The sequence below is a fragment of the Tachyglossus aculeatus genome, chromosome 19 (assembly GCF_015852505.1).
Source record: "Tachyglossus aculeatus isolate mTacAcu1 chromosome 19, mTacAcu1.pri, whole genome shotgun sequence".
Classification (NCBI taxonomy): domain Eukaryota; kingdom Metazoa; phylum Chordata; class Mammalia; order Monotremata; family Tachyglossidae; genus Tachyglossus; species Tachyglossus aculeatus.
This window is the reverse complement of record NC_052084.1, coordinates 4,086,053-4,112,671: the sequence shown is the minus strand read 5'-3', so window position 1 is coordinate 4,112,671 and position 26,619 is coordinate 4,086,053. Positions and strand designations below refer to the sequence as shown.

The window sequence follows — 26,619 nt, the reverse complement described above, 5'->3', positions numbered from 1 at the left end:
ACGAGAGCTGGGAAACCCAGAGCTACAGGTTCGAAATTTCAGCTCTGTCCCTGGCTTGCTGTGTGAGGTTGACATATCTTAACCTCTCTCGTCTCAGTTTCCTCATCCGTGAAATGGGGATGACGATGCCTGCCTCTCCCTACCTCACAGGGATGTTTGGAAGGCAAAAACAAGATTTAAAAAAGTGAAAACATTTGGAAAACATAAGCAGTCAATGAAATTCAAGGTGTCTCACCACCTGTAGCATCTTCCTCAACTGCTGATCTAGTAGAGCTGAGTGGCAGAGTCGGAATGGAGCTTGATGCTCTCCACGGTTCTGAAATTCAGAGGTTGAATTTTAAAATTCAACACAATGAATTAAGTAGCTTATTGGCTCCTCAATTTTGTACCCAGGGCCAAATAAAAACCCAAACTGAAAAATCATCAAGCTTGGATGGAGGAAACTAACTTGGTAAGTTTTCAATGTTCCCAAATTAATTCATCAAAATTAAAGTGAATGGGTTACTGAGAATGATTCTTAGTGGAAAAATCATGGGACTGGGATCCAGGAGACTCAGGTTCTAATTCTGGCTCTTTTACTGGCCTGGTGTGGGCAAGTCATTTAACTTCTCTGTCAGGGGATAGGATGCTGGCTATTTCCCCTTAGATTGTGAACTTCATGTGGAACAGGGACTGTGTTTGATCTGATTCACTTGAGCACACTTGTCTTGTGCCGTCGAGTCGTTTCCGACCCATAGCGACACTATGGGCAAATCTCTCCCAGAACCCCCCACCTCCATCTGCAATCGTTCTGGTAGTGGTTCCAGAGAGTTTTCTTGGTAAAAATCCGGAAGTGGTTTACCATCACCTCCTTCTGCCCAGTAAACTTGAGTCTCTGCCCTTGACTCTCTTCCATGCCACAGGTGAATTTTGACTTGTAGCAGATGGCCAAGCTAGGAATGGAATGGGTAGGCCTCTGCTTGACTCGTCCTCCAGGAGTTGAGAATGGGAGAGTACTGGAAACTCTCCAGGTGTGACCCTGAGAGGGGAGCATGATACATAGCAAGCACTTAAGAAATACCATCACCATAATTTTTTAAATAAATGAATTGGTGCCAGTGGATGCCTTGACCCGTTATACTTGGCCAATTCAAGGCTGGCATGAATCGTGGGTCAGTTTCAGTAGTCGTGACAATATATAGTGATTGTCCCTGGGTGTGTACTAAGTGCTTGAGAAAATCCACCAAATACGTGTGACGTTCCAGGTCCACAAGGAGCTTCCACTCTAACATGAGGTCAGAAATCAATGGTATTTATTGAGTGTTTTCTGTGTGCAGAGCACTGTACCAAGTGCTCGGTAGAGCACAGTACGACATAGTTGATAGGCATGTTCCCTCCCCAGAGCCCTCTTAATGTCTAGAGGGGGAGACAGACATGGGTCTAAGTAAATCATTTATAAGATATGAGCAATCAGAATAAATAGGGGAGTGTATGATTTATAATGCTTATGTACCCAAGGTTCAGGGTTTTGAAGAAGGTCCCAGGGAACAAAGGCAAATGAACAAGTAAAAATGAGAAAATTGTAACCATCAGGTGTGATCTCCCTAAATTCTCCCCTGCCCTTCCCCGGTCCCTTCCCCTTTCTGACACTTCTTCAACTCTCCCCTCTTTCTCTCAAGAGATCTCCTGCCTTCCCTCAACACCCCCCACCACCACCTGCACATCCAACCCCATTCCCTCGCTTTGACCTGCTCCCTTTATTCATTCCCCCTCCCAGTCCCTCAGCACTTCTGTCCGTATCTGTAATTGATTTATTTCTATTAATGTCTGTCTCCCCCTCTAGATTGTTAGCTCACAGTGGACAGGGAATGTGTCTGTCACACTGTTCTATTTATTATACTCTCCCAAGCGCTTAATCCGGTGCTCTGTGCATGGTAAGCGCTCAATAAATACAACTGATTGTCTGACAAAAAGCAAGGCTGAGGCATGAAACTGACAGAAAGGATCGGAGAGGGAAGTGAAGCACAAAAGGAAAGAGGAAGGTGAAACCCTGGGAACAAAGAGAAAAACTCTGGGTTAGAAGATGGACCAGATCCAGAGAAAGCTGGATCTTTTGGCCACTGGAAAAGCAAAGGAATAAATCCACACGGAGGAAGCTTTCACCAATGATCCACTCCCTCCCAGTACCAACTGCAACATCGCTTCTTCTTTCCAAGTCTTTCTACATCACTCGGTGGGGGTTGACATTGCACTGGACTGACATCTGCTGCTGCTTCTTGCTGCATTCTGTGCTATTTGGAGAAATTCTACCGCCATCAACCTTCTTTGACCTTGCTCTCCCTCCCTCCTCCCACCCCCGTTTTCTCCTTCCGCTCTGCTGTTTGTACCAGTTGCTCTGATCCCCTCCCAGACTCTATCGGTCTCGCCTTCGGTGCCTGCTTTTTGTCTCCCTTGTGTTTTCGGCGTTTGTTTCTCCATCTGAAGGCAGCAGGACTCCTCCTGTGGCTGAAGAATTGCACGGTCCACCCGATCTGCTAGAAAGCAAGGACAAGTTCAATCTGGCATCTCCCTTTAGGAGTTTCAATACATTTTACCTTGAGTAAATGTCCCATTGCCCACTGTCTAGCCAGGGAAGGCATGTGTTAGTAGAATAAAAGAACTGAGATTGGCAACGTGTAGAATTTGGCTTGAGGTGCTTGGGCCTTGACTTTGCAGCTGAAGATGGGGGCTACTACTGGAAGAATGGGAATCGCAATGACTATTCTGGCATTTTCTTCCCCGAAAAGAAAGATGAAGGAATCCATTTTGGGGTTGATCAGCCAAGTTCCAGGACGAGCCACTCGTTTGGAGAAACTTGCAAAAGAGAATTCCATTGCCGTGGAAGTCTGGAAGCTCCCTGTGGGCAGGGAATGTGTCTTCCAACTCTGGTTTTGGGCTTTTTTTAATGGTATTTGTTAAGTGCTCAGTATGTGCCAGGCACTGTTCTCTGCACTGGGATAGACACAGATTAAACAGGTTGGACACTGTCTACAGACAACCTTACAATCTAAAGACAAGCTTACTCCCAAGTGCTTAGTACAGTGCTCTGCATACTGTAAGTACTCAATAAATAGGATTGATCGATCGAATGACAATCAGTCAGCAATTTTCATTGAGCCCTGTTCTTGGGGCTCACCTAAGACTCAGATGCAAGCAGGATCAAAGCCTTAGAGCAATAATATTTTCACTTGCTAAGGTTAGCAGGGGTTCGTGCCTGAGGCACGTGCTTTGCTATTTGGACTGAATAAGTGAAATTAAAATCTCTATTTATTGAAGATGCTCCACTAAAGGTGTCTCCCTCACCGCCTTATTCCTCAAAGCTCTTTCCTACAGGGGATTCATTTGCCAGATGTTAACAAACTTGAAGACAAGAGAAAAAAGCTGATCTCACACTCAAGATGTGAAACAGATGTAAACAGTTACGCTGAGGGTAAGAAGCCAGTACAAGCTGTCAGAAAGATAAATCAAACTTCCTAGGACGTTCATTTTAAATAGACATAATTCTTTGTCACGGTTTCCTTTTTCATCAGCAGTAACAACAATTATTAAGCGTCTACTTCTTAATTAAGCAGCTAAACACAATTCTAAGCATCTGGAAGCATACAACAGAATAAAGGGGTTTACTGTCTGTTTTTCCCACTGATGCCATGCATTTATCGAGGTATCTGTAAAATGCTTCACGAGAGAAAAAAATGATCAGACCCACCATTTTTTCGAACAATGACCTCCATCAAAACTAGGTGGTAAAATGATTGAAATCCGTTTCTTCCCATTCACCTGGCATAAACCTCTGAGTTCCCAGAGAGTGGTTCATTACCATGAACTGAAGGATGATAGAAGGTGTGTGGCATTTTCCAAAATTTTTCGACTCTTCCATTCAGAATTTCTGAGAGAAAGGATTTAACATATTCACTGACCCAGGTCTAAAATCAAAGTCATCAGTGGGGATAATTAGGGCTAGTAGGGACAGAGACTGTGCCTAATCTGTTTGACTCATAGCTACTCTAGTGGTTAATTCAGTGCTTGGCACAGTAAGTGCTTAACAAATACCACAGTTATTATTAGTAATAAAAATAATAATTCTTTCTTCAGAAAGAGGACTACATAGTTCCTGCCAGTTTATTCCACATATGTACATCAGGAGACCTAAGGCATGGAGAAGTGAAGTGACTTTTCAGCCCTGAGCATTTCTGTGGACATTTCCAGGAATGCTGCCCGGAAAGGAGCTTGGATTTCTAGAACACCATGTCCCAGATCCAAGGCGACGGGGAAGCTGGCAACATTTTCAGCATCAAGGGACCGTGCAGCCCCGGTCTGCTGTGGGAAAGCAGGAATCTGTGTCACCACCTCCGGGACTCTTTACCCTTATGGCAGAGCATGCTGCTGTTCCTTTTAATAATAATAATAATAATAATGGCATTTATTAAGCGCTTACTATGTGCAAAGCACTGTTCTAAGCACTGGGGAGGTTACAAGTTTATCAAGTTGTCTCACACGGGGCTCACAGACTTTATCCCCATTTTCCAGATGAGGTAACTGAGGCACAGAGAAGTTAAGTGACTTGCCCAAAGTCACACAGCTAAGTGGCGGAGCCAAGATTTGAACCCATGACCTCTGACTCCAAAGCCCGTGCTCTTTCCACTGAGCCATGCTGCCACTCCCTGGACTACTATGGGGTAAAGGTGGCAGAGGCTGAGCCATGCCAGGAAAGCCAGAACCCGGAGGGTGTGGATAATGATAATTATTGCGTTATTTGTTAAGCGTCTACCATGTACCAGGTACTGTATTAAGCACTGAGGTAGATATAAGCTAATCGGGTCAGACCCAGTCCCCTGTCTCACGTGGGGCTCACTGTCTTAATCCCCATTTTCCAGATGATGGAATGAGGCCCAGAGAAGTGAAGTGACTTGTCCAAGGTCACACAGCAGGCAAGGGGAAGAGCTGGGAGTAGAAACCAGGTCTTCTGACTCCCAAGCTTGTGCTCTTTCTACGAGGCCACACCGCTTTTCCTCCGGTAAGGCGAGTCATTGCTCCACTTCTGTCCGCCTCTCCCCACCCATCCTGGCTCTGGAAATTCATTCAATTTGTTTGTGCTGTGCTTGAAATCACACTGCCATTATTCGCCGATCCACCGGGCCTCCCGGCCTCAGTTCACATAGGGATGGGACACCAGGGGAAGCAACAAAGAAGCAGCATGGCCTAGTAGATAGAGCCCTGGCCTGGGAGACAGAGGACCTGGGTCTCAATCCCGGCTCTGCCACTCATCTGCTCTGTGACCTTGAGCAAATCGCTTCACTTGCCTGACCCTCAGTTTCCTCATCCATAGAATGGGAATGAAATCATACTCCCTCCTAGTTAGATTGTGAACCCCGTGTGGGAAGGGGATTGTGTCCAACCTGGTTATCTTGTATCTATTCCAGTGCTTATTACAGTGTTTGGTGGATAGTAGGCACTTAACAAGTACCATAATTGATTAATTAACATGAGTAGTGGAAAAAACATGGATCTGGGCATTGGAGGATCTGGGTTTTGGCCCAGCTGGGCAACTATCTGTCTGAGTGACCTTGGGTGAGCCACTTAACTTCTCTGTGCTTCAGTTTCCTCCTCTGTAAAATGGGGATTATATCATTATTAACTGCTACTACTACTACTATCAATAAATTAATGGGACCGTGAGACAACCTGATTACCTTGTAACCTCCCCAGTGCTTAGAACAGTGCTTTGCACATAGTAAGTGCTTAATAAATGGCATTATTATTATTATTATTAATAATTATTTACTGTGTGCAGAGCACTGTATTAAGCACTTGGGGGAAGACAGTACAACAGAGCTGGTAAACACAATCCCTGCCCTTAAGGAGTTTACAATCAACCACGCTTTAGCTATGGCATAGTCTAAAGTATAATGTTCAATGTAAGCTGTTCGTGGGCACAATCCACATGGGGTTTACATGTCTTAACTCCCATTTTACAGATGAGGTAACTGAGGCCCAGAGAAGTTCAGTTGCTTGCCCAAGGCCACACACCAGACAGGTGACGGTGCCAAGATTAGAACCCAGGCCCTTCTGACTCCATCCAGGCCCGGGCTCTGTCCACTAGGCCACTGTACATCTTGACCCTTCTTCTTCTGCTCTTCGACCCTTTTTGAACCTGCTGATATTAGCCCCACCCCTGCGGTAATGAATTCTGTTGTGCTTATTACTCACTGTGCGAAGAAAAGTTAGAGACCAGTGATTTTCTCTGCTGAGAATGATGATGTCGCCCTCCAGCTTTCTCATTTCCAATCTTGAATGTCTGGCGTGGTGCACATAGTAGACTAGGCCCTCCTGGAGCGTATGGCAGCAACAGACACATTTGTCATTCATTTAAGAAAATTTAATTAAGAAAATAAAAAAAAATGCATGGCTAGTACTTTGCTCACACAGTATCTTGGACTCAGGGCTTTCTCTTTTGAAGCTGGTCAGTGGCCAGTGGCTTTTTTGTTGATGCTTCTGAAATGTTAGCCTCATCTGTACAGATTTATTACTCTATTTTACTTGTACATATTTACTATTCTATTAATTCTGTTAATGATGTGCATCTAGCTTTATTTCTATTTATTCTGATGACTTGACACCTGTCCACATGTTTTCTTTTGTCGTCTGTCTCTCCCCTTCTAGACTGTGAGCCCATTGTTGGGTAGGGACTGTCTCTACACGTTGCCAACTTGTACTTCCCAAGCGCTTAGTACAGTGCTCTGCACACAGTAAGCGCTCAGTAAATATGATTGAATGAATGAATCCGTAAAATGGGGATTGATACTATGAGCCCCATGTGGAACAGGGACTGTTTCCAACCCCTTTTGTTTGTATCCACCCCAGCACTTGGCACAGTGCCTGGCACATAGTAGGTGCTTAACAAATGCCACAATTATTACCATTATTATTATTATGATTATTGAACTCACACTGGATGAGGTGAAGGGCAGGTTTAGGTCTTCATTTAGTTGCCCAGAGTTTTCCACGTAGCATTCTGGCATTTTCCAGATTTTTTGCCAAAACAGCCTTGGCTTATACTACTTTCCTTTGGTTCGATGACTTTTTTCTTCTTTTTTTTAAAATGGTGTTTGTTAAGTGCTTACTATGTGCCTGGCACTGTACTAAGCGCCGGGGTGGATATAAGCTAATCAGGTAAGACACAGTCCACATCCCACTTTGGGCTCAGAGGCTTAATCCCCCTTTTCCAGATGAGGAAACTGAGGCACAGAGTGACTTGGCTGAGGTCACACAGAAGACATGTGACAGAGTCAGGATTAGAACCCGGGTCCTTCTGATTCCCAGGCTCTATCCACTAGGTCACATTGCTTCCCTATAACTTCTGATTATGATGATGATGAATGCATGGTTATTTCTCAGGGTTTATAACCTCCTGAACGTCCCACGCCCTGCTGTAGGATGTGTCGATGTGAACCCCATTTCTTCCTTTAGCTAAATGTGACCAAAACCTGTCTCACAGTTTTAGTTGTAATGAATTCATTCACCTTAGGGTTTCCAGGATTCATTTTTGAAAAAGCCTACAGTCCATCTGTTGCCACCTTCTCAGATAGGAAATTTCATTAGCCCTCATCGCTTCTTCTAACTTTTGGCAAGACGAGCAGATTCACCATGAAGCCTACTCGTTTCTTACATAACGAGAAATTGATCAAGATTTTTGTCACTAGTTATCTCGGTTAAATTATAAAACCCTTCTACAGACCTTTGAATCTGCCATCTGCTTTCCAGTGATTTTTTTTTTCATGTCTGCTCTTTAGTTGTGGGCATTTGACAAATAAGTGTACCCCCATCTTTCAGATAGGAAAATTGATGCCCAGAGAGGCTTAATCTCAAAGCGATGCAGGAGAATATGAAGGAAAATCAAGCCTAGAATTTGGGAATGGGGAGAATCTTGAACTTGGGAGCCATGCGGGCTATGATTTATTTTAACTTTGACCTCGCTGCGCTATTTCCTTATTCTCCCTGCCTGGATCAATCGATCGATGGCATTTATTGAGTGTTTACTGTGTCCAGGACACTGTACTGAGCACTCAGGAGAGTAAAATGTAACAGAATGGGTCGATATGTCCCCTGCCCATGAGGAGTTTACAGACCAAAGGGATGTTTTAGATGTGGGACTTTAAAGCCACATGTGGTAGTTGGAATAGTACAGTGCTCCGCACACAGTAAGTGCTCAATAAATACAACTGAATGAATCACAGGTGCCAACTTTACGTACCCTCGTGGATAGAGCCCGGTCCTGGGAGATAGCCCCAGTAGACATTCAATAAATGTTACTGACTGACTGCATAAGTCCTGAAGGGTAGTTTTTGTTATGGTATTTGGTATGTGTGAGGCGTTTTACTGGGGTAGATACAGAAAATTGGGTCTGACAGTTCCTCTCCCACTTAGGGCTCACAGTCTTCATCCCTATTTTACAGATGAGGGAACTGAGGCCCAGAGAAGTGAAGTGATTTGCCCGAGATCCAACAGCAGATGAGTGGCAGAGCTGGGAAGAGAAGTTAGGACCTCTGACTCTTTGTTGTCTGTCCCCCCCTTCCAGACTGTGAGGCCGTTGTTGGGTAGGGACCGTCTCTATATGTCGCCAACTTGTACTTCTCAAGCGCTTAGTACAGTGCTCTGCACACAGTAAGCACTCAATAAATACGACTGAATGAATGAATGGGCTCTTTCCACTAGATCACGCTGCTTCATAGTTGGGAAGATCCTGAGATTTCACGACCAAGAACTGAATGAAGGAAATTGACTCTAATGATCGCAGAATGCTAGTAGTTTTCATTCATTCATCCATTCATGGAAGCATGTTTGTTGAGCACTTTCTGTATGCAAAGCAATATACGCTGAGCGCTTGGGAGAGTACAATATGACAATAAACAGACACATTCCCTGCCTACAATGAGCTTACAGTGCTTACCTTGTGTCAAGCACCATTCTAAGCACTGGGGTAGATACAAGCTAATCAGGTTGGACACAGTCCCTGTCCCACAGGGGACTCACGGTTACTGCTTGGCACATAGTAAGCGCTTAACAAATGCCATCATTAATAAATCCCCATTTTACCTTTGAGGGAACTGAGGCTCAGAGAAGTGAAGTGACCTGCCCGAGGTCACACAGCAGACAGGTGGCAGAGCTGGGATTAGAACCCAGGTCTTCCTGACTCTCAAGCCCGGGCTCTATCCACTAAGCCATGCTGCTTCGCATTTGTGTCCTCACGTCCCTGTCAGCCATGTTTGTCACGGGGTCCGGAGTGCCATGAGCAAGGAGGTGGCCAAGGGGCTAGTACAGAGCCAAGTGTCGGGAGAAGAGCTTTACATGCAGGGCCCATTTTGGGCCAAGGTTCCTGTGGCCTGGTGCCAACGCTCTGCTGAAGCCAACCCATGTTGCCTTGGTAACAGCTGTGGCCTTCACCTTGGCCAGCTCTCAGGATTCCTGTCAATCAATCAATCAATCGTATTTATTGAGCGCTTACTGTGTGCAGAGCACTGTACTAAGCGCTTAAGTCCAGCCTGTCCACCTCACTGAGGGTCCTGAGCTGTTCTCCGGTCAGAAACCTTCAACCCTGAGGCACCGCACAAGCAGACCCTTCCCTGCTGGCAGAGTTTTTTTGTATGTGGGGCATTTGTTAAGCATTAACTACGCACCAGGCACTGTACTAAGCGCTGTAGTAGCTCAATCAATCATTGGTATTTGTTGAGCGCTTCCTATGAGCAGAGCACTGTACTAAGTGCTTGGGAGACAGTACCACAACAGAATTTGAGATACATTCCCTGCCCATAAAGATCTTACAGTCTACAGGGAGAGACAGACATTAATATGAGTAAAATTCAAGATAATCCTATTCATTCATTCAATCGTATTTATTGAGCGCTTACTGTGTACAGAGCACTGTACTAAGCACTTGGGAAGTACAAGTTGGCAACATATAGAGACAGGCCCTACCCAACAATGGGCTCACAGTCTAGGAGGGGGAGACAGACAACAAAACAAAACATATTAACAAAATAAAATAAACAGAATAGTTAATATGTACAAATAAAATAAATAGAGTAATAAATCTGTACAAACATATATACAGGTGCTGTGGGGAGGGGAAGGAGGTAGGGCGGCGGGATGGGGAGGAGGAGAGGAAGGAAGGGACTCAGTCTGGGAAGGCCTTCTGGAGGAGGTGAGCTCTCAGTAGGGCTTTGAAGGGAGGAAGAGAGCTAGCTTGGCAGATGTGAGGAGGGAGGGCATTCCAGGCCCGGGGGAGGACGTGGGCCGGGGGACGATGGTGGGACAGATGAGAATGAGGCACAGTGAGGAGGTGAATGGCAGAGGAGCGGAGGGTGTGGGCTGGGCTGTAGAAAGAAAGAAGGGAGGTGAGGTAAGAGGGGGTGAGGTGATGGACAGCCTTGAAGCCAAGAGTGAGGAGTTTTTGCCTGATGTGTAGGTTGATTGGTAGCCATTGGAGATTTTTGAGGAGAGGAGTAACATGCCCAGAGCATTTCTGCACAAAGATGATCCGGGCAGCAGCATGAAGTATAGATTGAAGTGGGGAGAGACAGGAGGATGGAAGATCAGAGAGGAGGCTGATGCAGTAATCCAGTCGGGATAAGATGAGAGATTGAACCAGCAGGGTAGCGGTTTGGATGGAGAGGAAAGGGCGGATCTTGGCAATGTTGCGGAGGTGAGACCGGCAGGTTTTGGTGACAGCTTGGATGTGAGGGGTGAATGAGAGAGCGGAGTCGAGGATGACACCAAGGTTGCAGGCTTGTGAGACGGTTAGGATGGTAGTGCCTATTAGATCCAGTCTATGTTCTGACTAGGGCTCAAAGTCTTAATCCCTATTTTACAGATGAGGGAACCAAAGCCCAGAGAAGTGAAGTGACTTGCCATGTCACACAGCAGACAAGTGGCTGAGCTGGGGATTAGAAGCCAGGTCCTTCTAACTCCTGAGCAACTCCTAACTCCTAACTCCTGAGGTGAGAAATCACCTTTCTGCCATTTTTTGTGCCCTGTTCTAACCAGCCAATTATTTACTGAGCACCTTCTCTTCACAGAGCACTGTGCTAAGCAGTTACGGTAATATCTAAGAGCCTCACGTATGAAATTAGAAAAAATGAAAATGAAAATAAAAACCAAAAATGGGAAGCAGCCTGGCCTAGTGAAAAGATCATGGGCCTGGGATTCAGAGGACTTGTGTTCAAATCCTGGCCCTGTCAATTGCTTGCTGTGTGACCTGGGACAAGTCACTTAACTTCTCTGTGCCTGAGTTCTCCTATTCTCTCTCCTACTTAGACTGTGAGCCCCTTGTGGGACAGGGATTGTGTCCTACCTACTTCACTTGTATCTCACAGTGTTTGACACACAGTGAGACCTTAACAAATACCGCTAAAAACAAGCAAAACCCCCCAACCAATTAATTTTTCATTCTTCAACATTTCTTCTCCCAGAAAAGTGCATCCCCAGTGTCAGGAATTGAAGATGGGTCGCTGGAAAAATGGTTCCCTTAAAGTGGCTCAAGGACACACACCAATAAGACAAATATAACGATTTATTGGTAAATTGTTGTATGCAGCGATGCGTCCTATATGTATACACACACGGACTCCAGACATGCTGTGCTAGAAAAAATTTGAAGCCTGATTATAATAATAATCAGAAATAATAATATTTGTTAAGCACTTACTATGTGTCAAGCAGTGTTCTAAGAGCTGGGGAAGACACAGGGTATTCAGGTTGTCCCCGTTGGAGCTCACAGTCTTCATCCCCATTTTCCAGATGAGGTAACTGAGGCATAGAGAAGTGAAGTGACTAGCCTAAAGTCACACGGCTGACAATTGGCAGAGTTGGGATTAGAACCCACGACCTCTGACTCCCAAGCCACCGCTCTTTCCACTAAGCCACGCTGATCCTGAGGTTTGGAAACCTTTCTCCTGTAAAAAGACTTCGTCACCAGCAGACAGGAGATAGGGACCTTGGGCAAGTCACTTAACTTCGCTGTGCCTCAATTCCCTCATCTGTAAAATTTATTCAATCGTATTTATTGAGCACTTGTGTGCAGAGCACTGTACTAAGCACTTGGGAAGTAAAATGGGGATTAAGACTGTGAGGCCCATGTAGGACAGGGACTATGTCCAACCCAATTATCGTGTATCCTCCCCAGTGCTTAGACCAGTGCTTAGCACATAGTAGGTGCTTAACAAATACCACAATTATTATTTTTATTGTTGTTATTTATTTCAATATAAAATGCAAATGAGAATACTGAGGTGAAAAATTAATCTAGAACCAAAAAGAGCGAGAGAATCACACACGGGTTCTTTTTGTTTTATTACGCTTGACTCCACAATCAGCCTTTTTCCTACCCCAAATCCTACAAACCCCAAGAAATGTGTGAGGATCAACGTTTGAACCCCTTGATAGAGTACACGTAGGAGCAGCAACCCAGGAGCTGCTTATTCAGTTCACACACACCCGCACACACAAATAGAATTAAGGGATTGAATTGGAGAAAGATGTTAGGTTAATTACGATAATAATTAACGTAGAATAATGAAAATTGGTGCGAGCAGAATTAGCGCTTAAGTATGTAGTGCTAATGAGATATGACTTGGAATCCAGAATTGAATATTATGCCATTATCGGCCATTATCAGCCAGGTGGAATGAACCACCTGGTACAATCGGGACAAAACATCAGCCACAGAATCAGTGGTCGGGGCGGTAGTTCTCTGCAAATATCCAGGAGACAAAACCCTTGATCCGCAGGGGAACAAAGGAAGCAAACTGGTGGAGAGGCAGCATAGACCCTATGTTCATCGTGGGCAGGGAACGTGTCTGTTAATTGTTGGATTGTAGCGCTCAGTACAATGCTGATGTGCTCAATAAATGCAATTGACTGACTGACTGAAGAGAATACGGGCCTGGGAGTTAGAAGACCTAGGTTGGGTTTGTTGTCCCTCTATATATCACCTGGGTTCTAATCTCAGCTCTGCTAATTGCTTGCTGTGTGACCTTGGGCAAGTCACTTCACTTCTCTGGACCTCAGTTACCTCGTCTGGAAACTGGGGATTAAACCCTCCTCCCTCCGACTTAGACTGTGAGTCCTATGTGGGCCAGGGACAGTGTCCGATCTGATTATCTTGTATCTACCCCAGCATTTAGAACAGTATAAGCGCTTAGTACAGTGCTCTGCACACAGTAAGCGCTCACTAAATACGACTGAATGAATGAACAGTGCTTGACATACAATAAGCACTTAACAAATACCATAAAAACATTTAGAATAGTGCTTGACACATAGTAAGCACTTAGACTGAAAGCTCGTTGTGGAGAGGGAATGCGCCTGCCAACTCTGTTGTATTGTACTCTCCCAAGTGTTTAATGCAGTGCTCTACACACAGTAAGCATTCAATAAATTCCATTATATAGACATAGGTGTAGCTATAGATATAGATATAATGGTATTCGTTAACATATACTTTTTATATGTATAGCTTCTCAATAAAAAGTTGGAAAGAGCATTATCTGTTCATCCACCCCTTAGTGGTGTAAGGCCTTGAGGCCTGGATAATAATAATAATAATAATAATAATAGTATTAAGTGCTTACTCTATTCCAAGCACTGAACTAAACTCTGAGGTAGATCATCAGGTCCCACGTGGGGCTCACAGTCTAAGTAGGAGGGAAAAACTGTATTGAACCCCCCCCATTTTGTAGATGAGGGAACTGAGGCACAGAGAAGTTCAGTGACTTGCCCAAGGTCACACAACAAGCAATTGGCACAGCCGGGATGAGAACCTAGGTCCCCTGCGACCTGGGCCCGGGCCCTTTCCACTAGGCTACACTTCTTAAAGAGTAGAGCCTTGAGTTGGTAGGGATCTATATAATAATAATAATAATAATAATGATGGCATTTATTAAGCGCTTAGTATGTGCAAAGCACTGTTCTAAGCGCTGGGGAGGTTACAAGGGGATCAGGTTGTCCCACGGGGGGCTCCCAGTCTTAATCCCCATTTTACAGATGAGGTAACAGGCCCAGAGAAGTTAAGTGACTTACCCAAGGTCACACAGCAGACATGTGGCGGAGCCGGGATTCGAACCCCTGACCTCTATATGCGGCTGGTGAGAATGTGTGTCTAAGTGTGGAGGTGGTGGAGGAGTTCTGAGTGAACTGCTCGGGGGGATAATATCTGGGGTGAAGCAGGGGAGTAGGGGGGGTGGAGGAAAGCAGGGGAGAAGGTTGGAATTGGAACACCCCTGCTACTTTGCAGTTGGAATTGTATAATCAATCAAACAATGGTATCACTGTGCGCAGAGCACTGTACTAAGCGCTTGGCGGTTCTCCTTCCTACTTAGACTGTGAGCCCATATGGGACCTGATAATCTTGTATCTACCCCATCATTTAGTACAGTGCTCTGCTCACAGTAAGCACTTAATAAATACTATTGAATGAATGAATGAATGAATGAATGAATAGTACAGTACTTGGCACATAGTAAACCTATAACAATATAGAAAAGCAGCGTGGTTCAGTGAAAAGAGCCCGGGCTTTGGAGTCAGAGGTCATGGGTTCAAATCCCGGCTCCGCCACTTGCCAGCTCTGTGACTTTGGGCAAGTCACTTCACTTCTCTGTGCCTCAGCTACCTAATCTGTAAAATGGGGATGAAGACTGTGAGCCCTATGTGGGGCAACCTGATCACCTTGTAACCTCCCCAGCGCTTAGAACAGTGCTTTGCACATAGTAAGCGCTTAATAAATGCCAGCATTATTATTATTACTATTATCCCGGCTCCGCCACTTGTCAGCTGTGTGACTTTGGGCAAGTCGCTTAACTTCTCCGAGCCTCAGTTCCCTCATCTGTAAAATGGTTATGAAGACTGTGAGCCCCCTGTGGGACAACCCGGTCACCTTGTAACCTCCCCAGCGCTTAGAACAGTGCTTTGCACATAGTAAGTGCTTAATAAATGCCATCATTATTATTATTATTACCATTACTAATAAACTGGAACCTGATGTGGATTTTCTTTAATGCTGCAAATCGAGAGCTGCTTTTTTAGCAGTTGACCTGGATCACGTCATTTAACTGGGTTGCAACGTTGCCTGGGGAGAGGATGGAGCGGAACGCCGCCCCCCGCCAACCACCAGCCCGTTAAATGTAGTTTCTCGGGACAAATTGGGAAGGGTTGCCCCTCTTCCATGGTGCTGAGGGATGGAGAGCTCCCCACACACCTTCCCTGTTACGGGGAATCTGGACTGGAAGCTCGCTGTGGGCAGGGAATGTGTCTGTTTATGATTCTACTGTACTCTCCCAAGCGCTTAGCCCAGTGGTCTGCACACATAAACGCTGATTAAATTCGCTTGAGCATGACTGGGTACTGGGTACTGAGGGTTGGAGAGCAGCGGCATTGACACCTGTCTACCTGTTCTGTTGCCTGTCTCCCACTTGTAGACTCTGTAAGCCTGTTGTTGGGTAGGGATTGTCTCTATTTGTTGCCGACTTGTCCTCTCCCCAATCAATTAATCAATCAATTGTATTTATTGAGCGCTTCCTGTGTGCAGAGCACTGTACTAAGCACTTGGGAAGTACAAGCTGGCAACATATGGTGTGTGGAGGGAGGGCAGTAGGCGCTCAGTACGATTGAATTGGGGAAGCAGCATGGCATAGCAAGGTACGGTGGATAGGGAGTCAGAAGGACATGGGTTCAAATTCCAGCTCTGCCACTTGTCTGCTCTATGGCCTTGGGCACATCATTTCACTTCTCTGGGCTTCAGTTACCTCAAGCTATAAAACAGGGATTGAGATTGTGAGCCCCATGTGGAACGGGGACTGCATCCAACCCAATTTGCTTGTATCCACCGCAGTGCTTAGTACAGGGTGTGGCACATAGTAAGCACTTAACAAATACCGCTGTTATTATTATTTTTCCATGTTTCAGAGACTCTAAACTGGAAGCTCGTTGTGGACAGGGAATGTGTCTGTCTTTCATTCTATTGTACTCTCCCAAGTGCTTAGCCCAGTGGTCTGCACACGTAAGCGCTAATTGAATTTGCTTGAGCATGACTGGGTACTGGGTACTGAGGGTTGGAGAGCAGCCTCAAAGGGAAGCAGCATGGCACAGCAAGGTACGGTGGATAGGGAGTCAGAAGGACATGGGTTCAAATTCCAGCTCTGCCATTTGTCTGCTATGTGGCCTTGGGCACATCATTTCACTTCTCTGGGCTTCAGTTACCTCAAGCTATCAAATAGGGATTGAGATTGTGAGCCCCATGTGGAACAGGGACTGCATCCACCCCGATTTGCTTGTATCCACCCCAGCGCTTAGTACAGGGTGTGGCACATAGTAAGCACTTAACAAATACCGCTGTTATTATTATTTTTCCATGTTTCAGAGACTCTAAACTGGAAGCTCGTTGTGGGCAGGGAATGTGTCTGTCTTTCATTCTGTTGTACTCTCCCAAGTGCTTCGTCCAATAAATGTGACTGACTGGGTGCCGAGGGGTGGAGAGCAGCCCCTCTCACACCTTCCATGTTACAGGGCCTCTAGACTGGAAGCTCGTTGCCGGCAGGGAATCATCATCAATCGTATTTATTGAACGCTTACTATGTGCAGAGCACTGTACTAAGCGCTTGGGAAGTACAAATTGGCAACATATAGAGACAGCCCCTACCCAACAGTGGGCTCACAGTCTAAAAGGGGGAGACAGAGAACAAAACCAAACATACTAACAAAATAAAATAAATAGAATAGATATGTACAAGTAAAATAAATAAATAAATAAATAAATAGAGTAATAAATATGTACAAACATATATCCATATATACAGGTGCTGTGGGGAAGGGAAGGAGGTAAGATGGGGGGTTTGGAGAGGGGGACGAGGGGGAGAGGAAGGAAGGGGCTCAGTCTGGGAAGGCCTCCTGGAGGAGGTGAGCTCTCAGCAGGGCCTTGAAGGGAATGTCACTGTGCATTGTTGTAGCGTACTCTCCCAAGCGCTTAGAACAGTGCTGTGCACACTGCAAGCGCTTTATAAGTGTGATTGACCAACTGACTGGGTCCTGAGGGGTGTGGGGCAGGTTGCATATGGGGTCCCTCCATGCTAACCATAAGAATCCCAGTCTAAGCCCCCACTTTTCCCCTCCTCCTCCTCCCCTCCCCATCGCCCGGACTCCCTCCCTCTGCTCTACCCCATTCCCTGCCCCAAGCACTGGATATATGTGTACATATTTATTCTTCTATTTATTTTATTAATGATGTGTATAATCTATAATTCCACTTATTTATTTATATCGACGCTTGTTTATCTGTGTTATCTGTCTCCCTGCTTCTAGACTGTGAGCCTGTTGTTGGGTAGGGATTGTCTCTGTCCGTGGCCGAATTGTCTCTTTCCAAGTGCTTAGTCCAGTGCACTGCACGTGGTGAGCACTCAATAATTATGCATGGACTGCACATGTCGGCCCACGTCATTCCCCGGGCCTGGAATGCCCTGCTCCCTCTGCCCATCCGCCAAGCTAGCTCTCTTCTTCCCTTCAAGGCCCTGCTGAGAGCTCACCTCCTCCAGGAGGCCTTCCCAGACTGAGCCCCTTCCTTCCTCTCCCCCTCTCCATCCCCCCCATCTTACCTCCTTCCCTTCCCCACAGCACCTGTATATATGTATATATGTTTGTACATATTTATTACTCTATTTATTTATTTATTTATTTATTTTACTTGTACATTTCTATCCTATTTATTTTATTTTGTTGGTATGTTTGGTTCTGTTCTCTGTCTCCCCCTTTTAGACTGTGAGCCCACTGTTGGGTAGGGACTGTCTCTATATGTTGCCAATTTGTACTTCCCAAGCGCTTAGTACAGTGCTCTGCACATAGTAAGCGCTCAATAAATGCGATTGATGATGATGATAGTGAGTGCTCAATAATTACGCATGGACTGCACATAGTGAGCGCTCAATAATTACGCATGGACGAATGAATTCTGGTATCTGTGGGGCGCTTCCAGGAGTTCTTCCCAGACGGAGCCCCCTTTTTCGTCTCCTCCTCCTCTCCCCATCGGCCCCTCCCCGTCCTACCCCCTTCCCCTCGCCACAGCCCTTGTATATATTTGTACATGTTTATCACTCCATTTATTTAATTTGTACATATTTTCTACTCTATTTTATTAATGACGTGCATATTGCTATAATTCTATTTATTCTGATGGTATTGACACCTGTCTACTTGTTCTGTTTTGTTGTCTGTCTCCCCTTTCTAGACCCTGAGCCTGTTGTTGGGTAGGGATTGTCTCTATCTGTTGCTGACTCGTACTTCTCAAGCGCTTAGTAGAGTGCTTCGCACGCGCTCAATAAATACGATTGAATGAATGCATGAATAATTCTATTTATTCTGACGGCATTGCCACCTGTCTACTTGGTCTGTTTTGTAGTCCGTCTCCCCCTTGTAGACTGTAAGCCCGTTGTTGGGTAGGGATTGTTTCTATCTGTTGCTGACTTGGACTCTCCCCGGCGCTTAGTCCAGTGCTCCGCACATAGCGGGCGTTCAGTAAACACGATTGAATGAGTGCGTGAATAATTCTATTTATTCTGACGGTATTGACACCTGTCTGCTTGTTCTGTTGCCTGTCTCCCCCTTGTAGACTCTGTAAGCCCGTTGTTGGGTAGGGATTGTCTCTATTTGTTGCCGACCTGTCCTCTCCCCAATCAATCAATCAATCAATTGTATTTATTGAGCGCTTATTGTGTGCAGAGCACTGTACTAAGCGCTTGGGAAGTACAAGCTGGCAACATATGGTGTGTGGAGGGAGGGCAGTAGGCGCTCAGTACGATTGAATGAAGGAATGACTCTCCCCAGCGCTTAGTCCAGTGCTCCGCACACTGTAGGTGCTCAGTACAACTGAATGAATGAATGACTCTTCCCAGCGCTTAATCCAGTGCTCCGCACACGGTAGGTGCTCAGTATGATTGAATGAATGAATGACTCTCCCCAGCACTTGTGGCCAGTGCTCTGCACACAGTAGGTGCTTGGTACGATTGAATGAATGAATGAATGACTGTCCCCCGCGCTTATTCCAGTGCTCTGCACACGGTAGGCGCTCAGTACAATTGAATGAATGAATGAATGAATGACTGTCCCCCGTGCTTATTCCAGTGCTCTGCACACGGTAGGCGCTCAGTGCGTTTGAATGAATTGAATGACTGTCCCCAGCGCTTAGTCCAGGGCTCCGCACACGGTAGGTGCTCGGTATGATTGAATGAATGAATGACTCTTCCCAGCGCTTAGTCCAGTGCTCCGCACACAGTAGGCGCTCGGTACGATTGAATGAATGACTCTCCCCAGCTTTTAGTCCAGTGCTCCGCACACAGCAGGCGCTCGGTATGACTGAATGAGTGAATGACTGTCCCCAGCGCTTAGTCCAGTGCTCCACAAACAGTAGGCGCTCAGTATGGTTTAATGAATGAATATCTCCAGTGCTTATTTCAGTGCTCCGCACATGGTAGGCGCTCAGTATGATTGAATGAATGAGTGTCCCCAGCGCTTAGTCCAGTGCTCCGCACACAGTAGGCGCTCAGTACGATTGAATGAATGAATGACTTTCCCCAGCGCTTAGTCCAGTGCTCTGCACATGGTAGGTGCTCAGTGCGATTGAATGAATGACTCTTCCCAGGTGCCCTGCACACAGTAGGTGCTCAGTACGATTGAATGAATGAATGACTGTCCCCAGCGCTTAGTCCAGTGCTCCACACACAGTAGGCCCTTGGTATGATTGAATGAATGAATGTCCCCAGCGCTTAGTCCAGTGCGCCACACACAGTAGGCACTCAGTATGATTTAATGAATGAATGAGTGTCCCCACTGCTTAGTCCAGTGCTCCGCACACGGTAGGCGCTCAGTGCGATTGAATGAATGAATGATGGCCCCCAGCGCTTAGTCCAGTGTTCCCCACACGGTAGGCGCTCAGTGCAATTGAATGAATGACTCTTCCCAGGTGCTCCGCACACAGTAGGCGCTCAGTATGAATGAATGAATGAGTGTCCCCAGCGCTTAGTCCAGTGCTCCGCACACAGTGGGCGCTCAGTGCGATTGAATGAACGAATGAATGAGTGTCCCCAGCGCTTAGGCCAGTGCGCCACACACGGTAGGCGCTCAGTGCGATTGAATGAATGAATGAATGAGTGTCCCCAGCGCTCAGTCCAGTGCTCCGCACACAGTAGGTGCTTGGTACGATTGAATGAACGAATGAATGAGTGTCCCCAGCGCTTAGGCCAGTGCGCCACATACGGTAGGTGCTCAGTGCGATTGAACGAATGACTGTTCCCAGGTGCTCCGCACACGGTAGGCGCTCGATATGATTGAATGAATGAATGAGTGTCCCCAGCGCTCAGTCCAGTGCTCCGCACACAGTAGGCGCTCGGTACGATTGAATGAATGAATGAATGAGTGTCCCCAGTGCTTAGGCCAGTGTGCCACACACGGTAGGCGCTCAGTACGATTGAATGAATGACTCTTCCCAGGTGCTCTGCACACGGTAGGTGCTCGGTGCGATTGAATGAATGAATGAGTGTCCCCAGTGCTTAGGCCAGTGCGCCACACACGGTTGGCGCTCGGTGTGATTGAACGAATGAATGAATGAGTGTCCCCAGCGCTTAGGCCAGTGCGCCACACACGGTAGGCGCTCAGTACGATTGAACGAATGACTGTTCCCAGGTGCTCCGCACACGGTAGGCGCTCGGTGTGATTGAATGAATGAATGAGCGTCCCCAGCGCTTAGTCCAGTGAGCCACACACGGTAGGCGCTCAGTGCGATTGAATGAATGAATGAGTGTCCCCAGCGCTTAGGCCAGTGCGCCACACACGGGGCGCTCAGTACGACTGAATGACTGAATGAATGAGTGTCCCCAGCGCTTAGTCCAGTGCTCCGCACACAGTAGGTGCTTGGTACGATTGAATGAACGAATGAATGAGTGTCCCCAGCGCTTAGGCCAGTGTGCCACACACGGTAGGCGCTCCGTACGACTGAATGACTGAATGAATGAGTGTCCCCAGCGCTTAGTCCAGTGCTCCGCACACAGTAGGTGCTTGGTACGATTGAATGAACGAATGAATGAGTGTCCCCAGCGCTTAGGCCAGTGTGCCACACACGGTAGGCGCTCCGTACGATTGAATGAATGACCCTTCCCAGGTGCTCCGCACACGGTAGGTGCTCGGTGCGATTGAATGAATGAATGAATGAGTATCCCCAGCGCTCAGTCCAGTGCTCCGCACACGGTTGGCGCTTGGTACGATTGAATGAATGAATGAATGAGTGTCCCCTGCGCTTAGTCCAGTGCGCCACACACGGTAGGCGCTCAGTGCGATTGAATGAATGACTCTTCCCAGGTGCTCCGCACACGGTAGGCGCTCGGTGTGATTGAACGAATGAATGAATGAGTATCCCCAGCGCTCAGTCCAGTGCTCCGCACACGGTTGGCGCTTGGTACGATTGAATGAATGAATGAATGAATGAGTGTCCCCTGCGCTTAGGCCAGTGCGCCACACACGGTAGGCGCTCAGTGCGATTGAATGAATGACTCTTCACAGGTGCTCCACACACGGTAGGCGCTCGGTGCGATTGAATGAATGAATGAGTGTCCCCAGCGCTTAGGCCAGTGTGCCACACACGGTAGGCGCTCAGTGCGATTGAACGAATGAATGAATGAGTGTTCCCAGCGCTTAGGCCAGTGCGCCACACACGGTAGGCGCTCAGTACAATTGAACGAATGAATGAGTGTCCCCAGCACTTAGTCCAGTGCTCTGCACACGGTAGGTGCTCAGTGTGATTGAATGAATGAATGAATGAGTGTCCCCAGTGCTTAGTCCAGTGCGCCACACACGGTAGGCGCTCAGTACGATTGAATGAATGACTGTTCCCAGGTGCTCCGCACACGGTAGGCGCTCGGTGTGATTGAATGAATGAATGAATGAGCGTCCCCAGCGCTTAGTCCAGTGCACCACACACGGTAGGCGCTCAGTGCGATTGAATGAATGAATAAGTGTCCCCAGCGCTTAGGCCAGTGCGCCACACACAGGGCTCTCAGTACGACTGAATGAATGAATGAATGAATGAGTGTCCCCAGCGCTTAGTCCAGTGCTCCGCACACAGTAGGTGCTTGGTATGATTGAATGAATGAATGAGTGTCCCCAGCGCTTAGGCCAGTGTGCCACACATGGTAGGCGCTCAGTACGATTGAACGAATGACTGTTCCCAGGTGCTCCGCACACGGTAGGCACTCGGTGTGATTGAATGAATGAATGAGCGTCCCCAGCGCTTAGTCCAGTGCACCACACACGGTAGGTGCTCAGTGCGATTGAATGAATGAATGAATGAGTGTCCCCAGCGCTTAGGCCAGTGCGCCACACACGGTAGGCGCTCAGTACGATTGAACGAATGACTGTTCCCAGGTGCTCCGCACACGGTAGGCGCTTGGTGTGATTGAACGAATGAATGAATGAGTGTCCCCAGCGCTTAGGCCAGTGCGCCACTCACGGTTGGCGCTCGGTGTGATTGAACGAATGAATGAATGAGTGTCCCCAGCGCTTAGGCCAGTGTGCCACACACGGTAGGCGCTCAGTGCGATTGAATGAATGACTGTTCCAAGGTGCTCCGCACACGGTAGGCGCTCAGTATGATTTAATGAATGAATGAATCAATCAATCGTATTTATTGAGCGCTTACTATGTGCAGAGCACTGTAGTAAGCGCTTGGGAAGTACAAATTGGCAATACATAGAGACAGTCCCTACCCAACAGTCTAAAAGGGGGAGACAGAGAACAAAACCAAACATACCAACAAAATAAAATAAATAGGATAGATATGTACAAGTAAAATAGAGTAATAAATATGTACAAACGTATATACAGGTGCTGTGGGGAAGGGAAGGAGGTAAGATGGGGGGATGGAGAGGGGGACGAGGAGGATCCGTCTGGGAAGGCCTCCTGGAGGAGGTGAGCTCTCAGTAGGGCCTTAATGAATGAGCGTCCGCAGCGCTTAGCCCAGTGCTCCGCACACGGGAGGCGCTCGCTACGGCTGAGGGAATGGAGGCCCGTGGGCTGAGGTGGGCGCGGGCGGGGGGTAGGCCGCGGGCGGTCGCGCGCGCGGCGCTGAGGGGCCCCCGTTCTCGCGAGAGCAGGGTCGGCGGGGGGCGCGAGCGCGCGGGAGGAGGAGGCGGCGGCCTCGGGGCCGAGCCCCGGGACCAACAGGGCGGGGCCCCCTCAACGCCGCCGCCTCCTCCTCCTCCTCCTCCTCAGGACTTTTCCTCCAAGTGCCCCAAAAGGCGTCGCCGAGGGGGCGGGGCGGGGCCGTGGGGGGGGCTCCCCGCCCGTCCGCCCTCCCGCCTGCTGTTGTCTGGTGATGAAGTGAATTTGTAGCCGATTCCCACGTCCAGTCTCCGCCTCCTCCTCCTCCTCCTCCTCCCGCTCGCGCTCGGGCGGCGCGGCCCGCCCTCTCTCTCCCTCTCTCCTCCTCCTCCTCCTGGTCGTCGCCGGGGCCGCCGACACTGCGGGGCCGGGGGGAGGGCGGGGGCCCCGGAGGGCACAGCCGGAGGAGGAGGAGGAGGGAGGAGGGAGGAAGGCCCGGGGACCCCCTTCCTTCTCCCCTCCCTTCCCCCCTCCGAGTCCCCCCCCTCCTCCGCTTCTCCCGCCTCCCCCCGCCCGTCTCCCCTCCGCCATCCCAGCAGCAGGAGCAGCAGCAGCCGCCGCCGCCGCCGCCTCTGCAGGTAACGACCCCCCCCCCCCCACCGAGGATCCCCCCCCCCCCTCCCTCCCTCCCTCCTTTCCCAGCTTGAGGCGTTTGTTTGGTTTGATTTCCCGGCCCAACGATCCCGACGCCCGCCTTCCCTTTCCCGGGAATTTGCGCCTGGGTCGGGATGTTGTTGTGGCCTAGTGTGCCCGTCTGGCCGGAGTCCTGACTCTGCGCCATCGCCCCCTCCCCCGGGACCGGGCCCTTATGTAACGCCCCCCACCCCCGACTGCCCCTCTGATTTTATTTGATTTATCCCATTTTGTTTAGACTGCCCCCCTGATTTTATTTGTCCCTATTAATCCCATTTGTTTAATACGTTTTGTCCCCCCCCCCCCCTTCTAGACTGTGAGCCCACTGTTGGGTAGGGACCGTCTCCAGATGTTGCCAACTCGGACCTCCCAAGCCCCGCACGCAGTAGGCGCTCAATCGATCAATCAATCGTATTTATTGAGCGCTTACTATGTGCAGAGCACTGTACTAAGCGCTTGGGAAGTACAAATTGGCAACACATAGAGACGGTCCCTACCCAACAGTGGGCTCACAGTCTAATAAATACGATCGAATGGATGAATGAACGGTCCTGGGTGGGGGGGATGGGTGGCATCCCCTTCCCCACCCTACCCCCCAGGGCGAGCGCTTAGTCCAGTGCCCCGCACACGTTAAGCGCTCAATAAATCCGACTGAATGAATGACCCCCGTGTCCCCTTCCCCGAGACCCGCAGAAAGGGGCGGGCCTCCCCCCCCGGGCTGCGCCTTAATAGTAGCGGGGGTGGGATCCGGCTGGAAGTTGTGGGTTCCAAGAATAGAAAATGTGCGGAAGATGCTGGGTTTGGCTCCTCCAATGATGCCCAGGCTCGCAAGTAAACAAACCGGCCTCTTCCTCCTCCTCCCCTTCCTCCTCCTCCTCCTCCTCCTCCTCCTGCGCATCGAGCCGCATCAGCCATCATGGTGCTGGAACCCCAACTGGATGCGTGGAAGGGATGGGGCCCCTTCGAGACTGTGAGCCCGTTGTTAGGTAGGGACCGTCACCATCATAATAATCATGATGGTGGCATGTATGAAGCGCTTACTATGTGCAAAGCGCTGGGGAGGTTACAAGGAGAGCAGGTTGTCCCACGGGGGTTTCACTGTCTTCATCCCCGTTCTACAGATGAGGGAACTGAGGAACAGAGGAGCTAAGTGACACAGCTGACAACTGGCGGAGCCAGAATTTGAACCAATCAATCAATCAGTCAATCGTATTTATTGAGCGCTTACTGTGTGCAGAGCACTGCACTAAGCGCTTGGGAAGTCCAAGTTGGCAACATATAGAGACAGTCCCTACCCAACAGTGGGCTCACAGTCTCGACTCCAAAGCAGAGCCAGAATTCGAACCAATCAATCAATCAATCAATTGTATTTATTGAGCACTTACTGTGTGCTGAGCACTGCACTAAGCGCTTGGGAAGTACAAGTTGGCAACATATAGAGACAGTCCCTACCCAACAGTGGGCTCACAGTCTCGACTCCAAAGCAGAGCCAGAATTCGAACCAATCAATCAATCAATCAATCGTATTTATTGAGCACTTACTGTGTGCAGAGCACTGTACTAAACGCTTGGGAAGTCCAAGTTGGCAACATATAGAGACAGTCCCTACCCAACAGTGGGCTTACAGTCTCGACTCCAAAGCAGAGCCAGAATTCGAACCAATCAATCAATCAATCAATTGTATTTATTGAGCGCTTATTGTGTGCAGAGCACTATACTAAGCGCTTGGGAAGTACAGGTTGGCAACATATAGAGACAGTCCCTACCCAACAGTGGGCTTACAGTCTCGACTCCAAAGCAGAGCCAGAATTCGAACCAATCAATCAATCAATCAATCGTATTTATTGAGCGCTTATTGTGTGCAGAGCACTATACTAAGCGCTTGGGAAGTACAGGTTGGCAACATATAGAGACAGTCCCTACCCAACAGTGGGCTCACAGTCTCGACTCCAAAGCCGGGGCTCTGTCCACTGAGCCACGCTGCTTCTCTGTGTTGCCAACTTGGACTTCCCAAGCGCTTAGTACAGTGCTCTGCACACAGTAAGCGCTCGATAAATACGGTTAAATGAATGAAATGAATGACCCCTTCTAACCTCGGGGTCGGGGGTGCCATCCACGTTTCGGACGATGGCAGCTCCGGGCTGGTGGGAGATTACCCGACTGGATGACCGCCACAGGGGGGAAAGTCAAGGAGCATCCCCGTTACCATCATCACCCTCATCATCCACCTCATCATCATCAGAAAAGCTGATTCACCGGACTTCTAAGGGTTCGCCGAAAGTGCACCGGATTATTAATAATAATGGCGTTTATTAAGCACTTACTATGTGCCAAGCATTGTTCTAAGCGCTGGGGAGGTTACAAGGTAATCAGGTTGTCTCATGTGGGGCTCACAGTCTTCGGCCCCATGTGACAGATGAGGGAACTGAGGCACGGAGAAGTGAAGTGACTTGCCCAGAGTCATACATCTGACAGTTGGCGGAGCCAGGATTTGAACCCATGACCTCTGACTCCAAAGCCCGGGCTCTTTCCATTGAGCCATGCTGGATTAGTAACTGATCAGGTGTCTGAATGGAGAGCAAGCTGAATTTCTTCTGAAACGACCCACGTATGCAGCTGGGTGTTTGTGTAGTCTGACACTCAAGCCCTCCCCCTTCCCCTTCCTTTTTTCCCCCCACCAGCTCTGAGGTGATCAGACTTGGTAGCTGACAACTCTTGGAGCCCGTTAGCCCAAATTATTGATTAGATCTTGATTTGGGGAGCGATTTGTCCGTCGTAATAACA

General features: G+C 48.2%; 1 protein-coding gene across 1 annotated transcript in view; it reads left to right on the top strand.

Moving 5' to 3' along the window:
* The first annotated feature begins 23,737 nt into the window (after positions 1-23,737).
* The window catches only part of AKT3 (AKT serine/threonine kinase 3), a 156,803-nt gene continuing 153,921 nt past the window's right edge, over positions 23,738-26,619 (top strand). The window contains exon 1 of the mRNA XM_038761022.1: positions 23,738-23,780. The gene's annotated coding sequence lies outside the window, so the exon portion shown is untranslated. The remainder of the gene's footprint in view (positions 23,781-26,619) is intronic.